A 12,982-nucleotide genomic window follows, 5' to 3' on the forward strand; every position below is an offset into this window, starting at 1 on the left:
GATCAAAAGCCATATGATCCGCATGTCGAGTGATAGGAATGCTACACCTTTGCATACTGTTAAAATTTTTAGAGATGAAACACTTTTTTAAAGAATAAGATTGATTGATTTTTAAAAAAAATTTTTTTTTTGGTCCCACTCAAGTTTGCATGGCTGGGGCTTCCTTCGTAGTGGGGAATACTTTGTGGGAAGGTTGCCTTTTCAGTCAATAAGTATAATTTGACTAAGGTGGTGTGGTGTTTTGAGGAAGAGCTTTCATGATTATTATTATTACATCTATATCACCCAGTCATCTGTTCTGGTTTTTGGTTTTGTAGTGGACTCTAACGATGTTGGTCATGTAGTCGCTTCTGTTATGTCCATGATCATAAAAAGGCTTATAGTGCATGGTGCGGTTGTGACTTCTGTTTATTCATGACTAGGAGTGACGGTTCAGACTTGAGGATTACTGCTCTGCAAGCCTATACTTTTGTCAAAATACCAATGGATATACCAAAAAGATGTGTACTAAGCTTTCCTCTCCGACACCATCATCAGTTGCAAAGATTTAGGATGTGGCCGTGATGTAGAGACCCCTTTAATCAATGTGAGGTCCTCTCCGCCGCAACGACTACAGATTAGGGGGATGTCCAACTTTTGCAGTTGATGCGCCTTTTAATGCACTTAAGATCATAAGGTCTCAGTTGAGTTCTAATTAGTGCCATTTTTGTGCCTTCTGATTGGAAGTTATAACAGTTAGTTTGCTTTATTTAGGGAGGTTTCTCTGCCTGCACTTATTACTGCTTTGCATGCGTTATCTTTGGAATGAATGCTACATTCTAGTGTTTTTTTTTTTTTTTTTTTTTTTTTTTTTCGTGGATTGGGTGGGGAGGGAACAGTAAAGAAAGATAAAGATGGTAATGTGGTGGTTCACAAATATGAAAACAAAAGGTAAAATTGGAGATAAAATACAATTTTGGAAAAGGGTTGTGGCCACTGAGAATGGTCTGTCAGCAAAAACGAAGTGTGTTTGTGATCACTTATGAGCAACTGATGTTGGTTTTGATTATGATGTGGTGATGAATCGTTAGGGCAGGGGCCTTAGTTTATTTCTTCAGCTCTGGTTAGAGCAGTGGTCTTTATTGGTGGGAGAAGCAGAGATCTTACTGTTTAAACGTATGTCACATGATTTAAGGGTCTGCTGGTTAGTTTTGCAGATTCTTTGCAAGAATCAGACATTTTTAATCTTGAGCTATTATTGCATTGTAACTGGCTATCCTATATTTCTTCATGGCTGATGCCTCTCCTAGCAGCATTTTCCTCCTCCTTAAACATGGTGTGAGAGTAGAATAGGCTTACTCAACAAGGGTGTTACTCAGGAAAGAAATATTTTCAAGCAGGGTGCCTGAATGCAGGAAACTGTAGGCCTACTTATCAAAGCTATATTATTATGGCTATCCTTACCAAATATTGTCCCATTTATTACATACAGTGGCCTTTCTTGATACAGTGGTGTTTTTGCGATCTCTGGTGTATTAGCGACCATTGCACATATTGTTTGCATCCTTGACTATATTGTAGCGATTCCTGACAAAATGATACCCATCCTTTATGTACTCTGGGCTTTCATGAGTTAATATTAGTAATCTTTTGCCTAATGACGCCATTGACAGTCGTTGGCTTACTGTGACAATTCTCAACTTAACTTAGCCTATCACTGATATAGTGGTTGTAGGAAACCCCAGATTGGTCTACTTTTTTCTGGATCCTATATTTGCTGTCTTTAGAACTCTGTGTACTTTACCTCTGCTAACATGAGTAAAATGCCTGGTCTTTCTGTAAATACAATCTAATGATGGAGTTGGATTTGTATTAAATGTACTGGACGTCATTTTTAGAAAGTTACATTTACCCTGCCTGATACTGTTCAGGGCTAATCTGCATTAGCTCTCCAGTTACTGCTCAGCCTGTACTTGGCCTGAATGAGGTGCGAAATGGCTGTGAAAACTGCTCCTATAGCAGAGATAAGGGCCTGGATATGCACAAATGTTCTCTCCAACCACCCCCCCCTTCCCGTTTTATAGTGTAATATAGAATATAGTATTCTGGTGGTATTGTCTGTCATGTATGGAATGGCATGTCAACAAAGAAAAGAGGGTACAAAGTCATGGGCGGAGGAAGGGGGGGGAGAGGGGGCAAAGCCACTGGGATGTATGGAGGGAGGCTAGTTAGCAATAGCAACACGGACAAATATAGGAAGAAAGTGCGACACAAAGGAATATAATGTCTGCAAAACAACAAATGGGATCAAGGTTAGAAAATGTAAGTGATGCACACTCCGGAAATATACTTTCTCATCTATGGCGTAGCGTGTTTGAAGCAGTAACAAAGACTGAGGTACTGAGACAGAGGTTAGGAGATGGTGGGGGTGGTAAAGATACCATGGACAAAGGGAAGGAGGGTTGGAGGGGGATGCAAAGACAGCACAGTAGGACATGTCGATCATACAACAGAACAAGAAAAGTCAGAGAGAGAATCTAGCAGCAGAAGGGCACTCAGCTGGAATGAGGAAGGTACTTTGGCCATGCTATACTGGAGTGACAAACCGGAATGAAAACTAGCACCTTTTAACCAAAAAAAAGCATATAAACAAAAGTGATGATGAAGCCAATCAATGGTAAACAGTGGGTGGGCTGCAAGCCTCCTGTAAGTTAACAGTATGTCTCGCAAGCAACAGCGCATGTGATGTCTCAGGCGAGACTTAAAAATAAACACCAATGCTCTTGTAAAAACTTGAGACATTGCGAGACCAAAAGTAAATTGCCAATTCAGCTGCCCCAAGCATCAGTTCAAAATACAGTTCGAGCATTTAATGCTAAATTCTATTAAAATTACACACGGTTGTGTTCACTTTATTCCCAATACAATTGAAACATGAGCATCTGATAAACATCAGCGAAACAAGTTAATGGTGTACACAGGACAGTCAAATTTACCATTCAAATTCCAGTATTAGAATCTTTGAGGGAGAAGAACTTCCCCCACATATTCCAGAAGGTTAGTTACTATTCCAACTACAGTCCTAGAATACTTTGTGGAAAGTTTTATAATTGCCCCAATATTTTAGGAAGTGTTCAGATGTAGTAATTTTGAATTGCAGAAACTGCTGCCCTTAGGACGCAGCTCTTGACTTATGCCCATACATTTTATGTTCTAGATATATGAACCTTAGGATAAATGTAACTTGCCATTCAATTTTTATTCCTTGTATGCACATCTTGGAAGAACTAGAAACTTTTAATAACAATGTACAGTCAAAAAAACGTAATGTGCAGAAATTGTGCTCCCACATGCAAATGAGGTCAATATAAACAAATGACGAAATGTGATTGTGAAATTCACTACCTGATACAAAGATTTGTGTATTGTATGGTGGCAAATTGAGAAATATATAGTGAAAGGCACCATACCTTTTATACAATATTGGAAGTGAAGCTGCACTTAACTATGTGATGTAAAAATATGAAAATATTCAACACTAAATAAAATGTCTTCTGGGCCAAGGCGAAACATAAAACCTTGCATACTTGAGATTACATTTTCAATAAACTTGTTGGTATTAATGCAACAAGTATATGAGTTTGTACTTTTTACCTAGCCTTTCAAGAGTGTATGTCAGTGTTTGAGTAACTTTCAGCAGTATGTCAGTGCTAATTTTAAGGAACAATTTGAGTCAATAAAATAATAAAAAAAGCTAAGTCTGTATTGAACACCAGATACACATTAAGGATTTATTAAAATGGACAAGAATGCATTCAGTTAATGCACTGGAGAGAGGGACGAAATGAAGCAAGGGTTAGTACCCCAGGGTTGAATAGACAAAGGGATTACAAAGTATGAATGATGAATTAGATGACTGACTTGGAAGACAATTCTTCTAAAGAACATCTGATAGAAGAGAATGAAGCGGAGGTCATGAATGTTGTGGCCGACCAGTTATTAGGGGAAAGAACAGTAACCACTTTTGTTTTCAGACTGGTAGAGCTCAAATATAACAACCTTTTGCAGAAAACTCCCATCCATGGAAGAAGAATGCTTAAGGTCACCAGTGAAGTTGTAAAGGAGTGATAAAAGCATAGATGTGTTTTTATTTTTTTTCCATTCGGCTGTAGTTCCAGACCAGCACACAATCAAGACACTTTAAGGCATGGACATTCTGAAGGCCAGGCAAAGAATGGCAAAAAAAACCATCAGATGACCTTATTCTGATGCACAGACACTAGAAAATGACATGGAAGTCGTCCAACAAAGACGGACATTTGCAGGCATACTCACAAGGGTGACTGGTTGTTGAACTTTGATATAAAGGCGTGTCAATTACCACATGGAGGAATTTAGAACCAAGGGAACATTAACCCACTCTGGGAAATATCCTTTAAATAGAACGATTCTTAGAGCATTTGGCCAATGGCTATCATATGGAGGCAGGTGTGAGGGAAGGAGATGTAAACCTTAGCAAAGGTGTGTTGTCTAATGCTGCCTAAAAGAAGGTAGTAGCTAAACACATTATATGGTTATTTAAATAATCAGGAAATGGAGAATGGCAGATACAGCCCAACTGTTGGTGAATGTGCTTTCATTAAGTCAAGCCTGCTGGGCCGTACAAGTATTGTAATGTTCGAACAGATTTCAGATGGCGTTTTACAAAAGATAGTTAAGCACTAATAGGTATGTTGTATATAGTTTAGGCTTCCCTTGATTATCTCTAGGTGTCTGGGTAGCGAGGTGAGGGTTCGAGGGAAAAAGGCATGGTTTGATTACAGGAACTTCAGCATTTGAACAGGGATTTGGCAGGACCAGTCCTACTATGTTTGAAATCATAATAAAAAGATAGTTAAAAGCAGCGTATGGAAGGAGATCTCAAACTTATGTTTTTTTAAAGATACAATTTCTCCTAGGCCCTTAGAGTGTGCTACATATTCATAACCATCACCAACATATCTTATCACTGTACTCCAAAAATCTAGTACCTTGCCACCTCATTACCAGTATGCCCATATAAATAAATGAGTGCTCATATGCCGTGTTTTACCGACTGTTTTTTTTGGTATGCTCTAGATCTGACATTGCCGCTGATGCCCACTACAGTGTTTTAAAGTATACTACAACTGCCCCTTTTCCATGTAACGTAAGTAACAAACAAAATCTGTACAGTCTTTATGGAGAATCAAAATTCTGCTATCTGACTTGTAGGTAGCCTATAGAAAGACTCTTGTACAGGTCTGGCAAAGGCATGTTGGCACTTTCTGATGCTTAATAAAATATTGCTCCGACTGTTTTAAAAATTATTTTATATATAAAGTTTTTATTAACTTTTCTCCTTCATTTATATCTGGGCTCCTAATCCCTCCACAGGCAGAGCAAGCAACAGTATATAGAGCAGCATAAGCAATCAACGTCCGTACATAGCATGTCTTATAAACAGGCAATAATATAGGAAGAGCTTGCAGAACCAAAGTCTTCCCCCATCCTCCCACTCGGTAAGGGGTACCTCTCTATTAATATATTGTCCAGTTGTGGCTCACGGTAGATGTTAGTCGTCCAAGGTGTATCTGGAATCAGCTCCAGGAGAAATCCCCGTGCCTTTCCCCCATCCAGTCCATATTTTATGATACTTCTTGGGGCACCCCCTCACTATATAAATGGGTCTTTCAAACCCCATGCAGAAATCCATACCTCAAGCCCACCCCTCGACGAGGGAGTCTGTACATCCATGCCTTTTCGATAACCCTCTTAGCGAGCACCAGGCCTAACCGAAAAAGCATTTTTTGATATCTTGTGCCTTCCAGTTCTTGGGTGATGTGTAGAAGGATCAATTTGGGATCCCTTGGAATACCTCTGCCTAAAACCTCCTCCAGCTTCCCAAGGACATCCTCCCAGAAACAGGCAAGAGCAGAGTAGTACCATAACATGTGTTAAATTCCCTTGTGTATATTGTGTATCCAGAAAACGCAAACAGAAGCTGTTGGTCAAATAGCCCATGCGATGTAGTCGTGCCCTGGCATAAGTGCATTGAAGCAATTTTAACTGAATGTACCTGAATTGGGAAGCGATTGCTGTCTCTTTGGGGGACTCCAATGCCTTATGGTCCCCTGCCCCACCAAACCACCAAGCGATAAGAAGGTGCAAAGCCCAGTAATACAACCTGCTATTTGGCGTGGCTACACCTCCCTCGATCACCAGTCTACAACACTTATCCAAAGAGATCTATGGAACCTTGTTCCCCCAGAGCAGTGTACACAACTGGGCGTTAACCTTCTGGAAAAAGGATTTAGCAATAGGAAAAGGATGGATTTGTAAGTGATTCAGAAGACGTGGTAGTGCCACCATTTTGAATATGGCGAAGCGCCCCAGTAAGGACGGGGGGGAGAGCCTTCCAGAGCAACACTTCCTTGGACAGTCTCTCTAATCAGAGAGCGAAGTTCCTCTCAAAGGAATATTCTGTGCTCTCTGTAACATACATCCCTAGATATTTAAATCCTTTAGGTTGGATTGATGGGCCGGATGCCCAAGTCATGTCGGTTGGACAAAGGGTTATAGGTAAATCACAGACTTCCGCTGGTTAATGCAGAGTCCTGAGTACTCACCAAATATCTCCAGGATATGCAGTGCCCTTGGTCCAGACCTCTCAGGTTCACCCAGGTACAGGAGTATGTAGTTGGCATATAGCTATATTCTATCACTCACCTTGTTCTCCCATTGGAATCCCCTATATAGTGGTTCCTCTTGCACCCTGGCGGTCAGTGGCTCTACCACAACCGCAAACAGGAGGGAGATAAGGGGCATCCCTGACTTGTGCTCCTATCCACCGAAAATCAATCCGAGACCTGTGACGCCCCCCCTCCCCCTCCTGTGCGCACCCTACCTCTGAGATTGGTATAAGAGTCTCTCATTGCTGATGAACTGGCATCTGCAACCCATCTTCCCCAGAAGGGTGAACATATATGCCCATTCAACTGAGTCAAAGGCTTTCTGAAAATCGATGGATAACAAAGCCCTGTGTTCATCCACCAGCACGCCTAGGGCAATGGCGTTATGTACACGCCGCAAATTGTCTTTTTGCCAGCGTTGGCATAAACCTGGACTGGTCTTGGTGTACTAGGTGGCCAGTAACATTTCCTAAAAGACTGCCCAACATCTTCACCCACACCTTTAACTCCGTGTTGAGTAGCGAGATAGGTCGGAAGTCTTCACAGCAGTGCCTGGTTTGAGCAGTACTACAGTATCTGCCCTTTGGAGGTCCGGAGATAGTGTGCTCTTTTCCAAGGCCTCTTCGAACATCTCCAGCATAGCTGGCCTGCTTCTTGCCATACCAAACGCCAATACTCTGGTTAGAAACCATTTAGTCCGGGCACCTTCCCAGGGTTTAGATGTCCTAACGCTGCCATTAACTCTTCAACCGAAACGTCCACCTCTAAGGAAGCTCAGTCTGCTGCTGAAAGACTCTGAATTGCTGGATCTTGTATGAGCTGGAGGAGGTCTGGCCGTGGGCCCCTCAGATCCACCTGATAAAGGCCCTGATGATATTTGTCAAAGGCCTGAGCCATCGGCCCAAGGCCCATCACCCTCGAGCCAATCCCCCATCTGCAAGTATGTCGGCCAGTCCCGTCCTGGGTGTGCACAACCAAAGCAAGGTTTTACTGGCCTTGTCTCCCTATTAGTAGATTCTGCTAAGAGAGGCCTTTCATGCTGCCCGTACCTCTTGTGTTGGTTTCTGCCTCAACAGAGCCTGCGTATGTGTTATATCTCAGGAGGACCTCCTGCGAGATCTAAGACGGCCCTCCAGATCCAAGATTTGCCCCTCTAGGTCCTGGATCTTCTGCCTACATTTCTCTCTCTGATCTTTCATATAGCTGGTGATCGCACTCCTCAAATAAGCCTTTTGGGCCTCTGCCCCCACCCCCACCCCCCAGTCGTGATCATCTCTATTGGACAGTGGTCAGATAGGTAGGGAGCCACACGTAACTGTTTAAAAACTATTGCCCCCCATACTCCCTTGTACATCCATAATGAAACATAGTTGACCCACCTGCTAAAGATCAGTCTTTCTGCCGTGCAGTCGACATCGACCTCTGCGTTAAATCCACATTATCAGCAGAAGTCTCCTGGCTCGCCGGCGAGGTAGCCATTTCCTTTGTTTCTCGAACCATCCCATGTTTTGAGGGAGCAGGTAGGGCACCCCCCTCCTCACAATCAGCTGCCGCAGCTTTGTGCACCATTCCCATACTGTCTTCTTAATGCCTTCATCTTAAGTACCGAGCTGGGAGTTCAATGTAATGTGTGGTCAATGCAGTTCCTGGCTCGCTCTCAATTTAGATTTAGTAGTTTAGAATGATCGGCGTTGCTGTTGTACTTTAAAGGTATATTCCGGGAAAAGCATTGCCGTAGCAGATTGATATGTCAGGGGATCCACCCGTCTTGCTGCCCTAAGGATGGCATCTCTGTCCACATACATATGTAGTCACACTATGAACAGCAACAGCGGAGCAGGTTCTTCGCTCCGCGGCGTCACCAGCCCAACAGATGTCCCAGGGTTCAGTGGCCCAGCAGTGCTCAAGAAGCGGGATCCGGTCCATCCACCTACCCATCCATGCGATGCACCCGAAGTCTGATTTCCCCACCAGGGGGTTCTTCCCCCTCCGCTCTGGAGTCTACTCTCCCCACTGGAGCTGCACAGACCGGTGGCCCCAAAGAGAGGTTCACTGCTGTACCCCAGGTGTCTGCCCCACCCATGGCCGGTGGTCCCCGAGCACTGCCGCTTCTGTCCTCAAGGCTCCCCCGGGCCAGCGGCCCCGTAAACCATCCAAAGGTGCACCAACTCACCGAGGATCTGGGCCCCTCTGTTCCAGGAGCTTTTCTAAGGCACTCTCTCGCAGCCCACAAGGCCCCAATTGTCCTTCTCTTTGCTCCTCATCTGGTCTGCCAGCATGCCCCCCTCTCACTCATCCTGCAGGGGCACCCCAGACCTGTGCATTCCAGGCCCCCTCCTTCACTACTTGATGTAGGCCACGTGTGTGGCAACCAACGTCCGCCAATGCAGCCCTCCAGCAGCCTGCAGGATAGTGCAACAGCCTAGTCCATTCGTGGGTGGAGCCTTCTGGCCGCCTACCCAGCTGTCTTCAAAGCCAGTCTCTTCCGAGCCTGATCTCCGACGGTGCGCCTTAGGCCCTCCACCCCTGTGAATCGGTTGGGGGAGGGGGAGTTTACTAGGGGGGGATTGGTGCAACCCTGCTCCTCTGCTAGGGCAGCTCACCCGTCAAACTCTACCAGTCTGCCGTCCTCTGCTCTTGGCTTCCCCAACAGCACAGTAGCCGCTACACAATTCAGGGCCTTGGTGCGCTCTCTGTCACTGGGTCAGTCCGTCCCCAAAGTCCTCCTCTCCGCGGCAGCCGCAAGCCGCCCATGGGTACCTCAGCGCAGTAGGCCTCACTGCTGCGCTTCATTCCCAGCTGGCCACCAGCTGTACTTGGCTGTTCCCGGTCCACCACAAGGTCAGCTGGATGCCAGGGATTATAATTCAGTACCGGTGTGTGGATAACTAAATGGATGATGGGATCATTTGAGAAGGAGCGTGGAGCTGCGCTAGGCTGTGGCCATCTTAGCTGGCATCTAGCCACACCCACAACCCCCCCCCCCCACCAATTACTCCCACTGTTGGCAAATGACTGGGGCCAACTAAAGCAAGGCAGCCACCAGGCAGTTTTTAACCCTATTAATTTGCTTTGGTGGACAGGCTGCCTTTCTCTAGTCCACTGCACTCACTTTAGGCTTCTGCTTGCTTGTGCCTTCTAGCCTATCAGCATCCTTGAAGGCTGTAGGTATTCCTTCAGCAAGGAGGAACACAGAGGTTTGAAAGTTTCAACTAGGGCATCTAAATCTGCTGTTTGCTTTACATGTTTCTTGGAATCAGACTACCATTCCAAAATCCAAAACAAAATGGTACTGGATGTACTATTCACATCTTACTTGGGGGCAAGTATCGAGAGCTCTGTTGGGAGGCTGTTGAGGTTAACCCACTTACTATAAGGAATAACATAACCCACCTGTACATTAAAATAGATATTGCGTGCCACCTTGAAGTGCCTAGCCTCACAAAACCACTCAGCCTCTGCATGACCATGGACCTCGTCGGTGACTTGCAATAAGCTTATAAAGTGCAGTCTGGTGTTTACTATCCCATGTCGCTATAAAACAATTAACCAATATAATTTGTTATCTGTTAAAATTAATACTTTTTAGGGATATAATTCACCAGCTGTTTGGGCTGCAATTCAGATGTATTATATTTTGTAGACAACATGGATTTTGATGTCGATTGTGTTCATCGAGTACGTATTGTGTTTTTATGAATTAAATTGTTTGTGGCCCACCATGGGGTTCCAAATCATGAAATAAATTGAATTATTACTATTCACCAGCTGTTAGATATGCAAGGTCTTGGTTCTCTGAAAAACATTTTATGTATTCTAAAGGTAGTTTTGCTTATAGCAAGCTTATTGACTCTGAAGAACTCAAGGAATCTGTCATTTCTAGGAGGATTTTTAGAGGACGTTTACAGAAGCCTTGCCATGGAGTTTGTTGCTTACAGTGTTCCTGGGCTTCAGAGCTTCATTCTGTACCATACGTCTCAAAGCATTTGGACACGAGACACATTTCTGTTCCAGCTAATTCTGCACTTGTGCTCAGTCTGTAGATGTTTGGTCAGAAGAGTTGCATCTAGAGTGGTTTTTTTCTTCTTTCTTTTTTTTCCTATCTCATTTTGGTCTTCCTGGAAACTCTTTCCATTGTGAAGAACTACTTTCTTGCTACATCCCTTTATTAAATGGTTCATTTTGGGCTTTTGCAAATGTTTACTACTTTTTTAAACATGGAAGCTCGTAAGTAAAGACATTATAGATGATGTCTTGCAAGTTGTAGCCTCAAAGCTAGAATTTTGTGAGTGTTTCTAACATTTGAAAATATCTCCCCCTATTCCAAAATCCCTTTCCCTCCAATCCTTCATATTCCCACCCATACGATTCACGGCAGCAGAAGTGTAAAACCATCTGGCAATTTTTCATTGTCTTAAAGTCTATCTCCACACAGTAATATAGCAAATCTTTAACCTGATTCTGGGATCTTAGGTATCTTATGCACAGATGGCTTGTTTTCCACTGTAGGTGATGCCTACAACTTTATCTGCTCCTGGAAGGCTTAATCAAAGTGACCCAGATTCTGACAACTTCTTGCAGTGTCCATGAATTTCACTGTTTGATGAAGCAATTGCTGCCTCTCGGATCCCAAATAAAAAAATTAAAAACTGCATCCTTGAGTGTTCAATACTAAATTGTAAATAGAAGGGGTGCAAGGCAAAACCTGTGCCCATCAGCTAGATTCAGGCAATGGCATAAGGTGTTGCATTTGTGTGTTAGTATAAAGAGTAATTACCGTTGGTATTGCCACAAGTTGACCGCATACCTCTCATTACCTATGATTTTCTTAATAGGTGCCAAGAGGCAACCTGATAGAATTATTTTATGCCTTGTTTACTTCGACTGTTTTTTTTAAAAAACGGTCCATGTGTGTGAGGACCACCAAGATATGGTTATTGCGTTTTGGGACACATCGCTTAGCAGTGTTAACGATGATGCAGGGTGAAGGATAAGTGCGCAGTGTATGATTTACAGTAAGCTTGGAGCTTCTTAGCAGCTCTGCGGGTCCCTTTCTGGTATTTAAGTTTATAGTTTACGTGGTTACTGTTCCGAGTTTTCTTTTCGGAAGCATAACGTTTATTGTCCTGAGAAGGTGTAATTTAAAGGCAGAAGTGGTGGAAAGATCTGCTGAGATGGACTTTAATACTATCCCAAATCTGATTGTCATTGTGAGATGTCAATAAGTGGCCTTAGAATATTGCTAGTTGCCAACTGTAGTGTTGGACTAAATTAGAGTGCTCCGTTGGCCAGCGGCATGTGGCAGATTTCTTTAGTTTTTCTGTGCCTGTTCAGTTGGTGATTGGTGCTGTGGACTGATATAGTACTTAATGATGAATATTACCCTTTGCAGCTTTGTCCTTTGTGTGTGTGTGTAAGAGTGTTCAACAGTAAAGGGTAATTATTAAGTAGCCAGTATGAACTAAATTAGACTGACTCCTGGGTGTTGGGGTATTCGTTCTAGTATGGGTTATTGTGTTATATGACACTTACCACCTCTTATAAGGCATTGCTGTGCTTTTACACTGGGATGCACTCTGTGCCAGGTCACAGGGTTAGTAAATTTTTTTTAATGGTTATTGGGTTTAGATTTGTGGTACAACATGAACCATTCCATGATTTCACTTCAGTTTCTGCGTGATAATTTAGTGGGAAAGGGGGGATATTGAAATTTCATGCATTGCTTGGCGGTTTTAATAGATGAGCTGCAGGAGACTAAGTATTTTGTTTAGGGTGCAGGATATGACTTTTAAAGGAAAGTTTGTGACATTTGAAATAAGATGCAGGCAATTTGCAGAAATACAATAGTGAGGATTAAGGCAAACATGCATGTGATTTGTGGTAGATAGTACTCATTGTGGGAGGCATGCAAAATGAGGAAAAGGAGAAAATAATTTGAAAGAAAAGAGTTGAGACTTGGACGTTTTAAGTCTGTCAGTTTTCATGCAGTGTTTTTAGGCTAGGCCTTTTGAGACAGCATACAATGCTGTAGCAGTCAACATTATTTGCATTTACTGCAGTATTGTTGTAGGCCATGAGAACACCGCTGCGCACACACCACCATTACCCATGGGTACACTTTTATTAAATATGCTTTAATTTTCCCATATTTTCCAATGGAATGAAAATAGAATGTTGTACTTCAACTGTTGGTGCTAGCGATGAGCTTCCCATTTCCCTCTGATCCGGGTGGGATGGTGTACTGCTATGTGTATTTAACCACTGACTCCATCCTGACCACTGACTCCATTTTG

At 43.3% G+C, this 12,982-nt stretch overlaps 1 protein-coding gene across 3 annotated transcripts in view; it reads left to right on the forward strand.

Moving 5' to 3' along the window:
- The window catches only part of KPNA3 (karyopherin subunit alpha 3), a 542,591-nt gene that overhangs the window by 21,074 nt on the left and 508,535 nt on the right, over window positions 1-12,982 (forward strand). Inside the window, exon 1 of one of the 3 annotated variants that reach the window (XM_069205361.1) lies at window positions 5,102-5,167. The exons of the other annotated variants lie outside the window; for them this stretch is intronic. The gene's annotated coding sequence lies outside the window, so the exon portion shown is untranslated. Of the gene's footprint in view, window positions 1-5,101; window positions 5,168-12,982 lie in introns of those variants that run through there. 3 annotated transcript variants of the gene reach the window in all.

This window comes from Pleurodeles waltl, chromosome 8 (genome assembly GCF_031143425.1).
Source record: "Pleurodeles waltl isolate 20211129_DDA chromosome 8, aPleWal1.hap1.20221129, whole genome shotgun sequence".
NCBI classification, from domain to species: Eukaryota; Metazoa; Chordata; class Amphibia; order Caudata; family Salamandridae; genus Pleurodeles; species Pleurodeles waltl.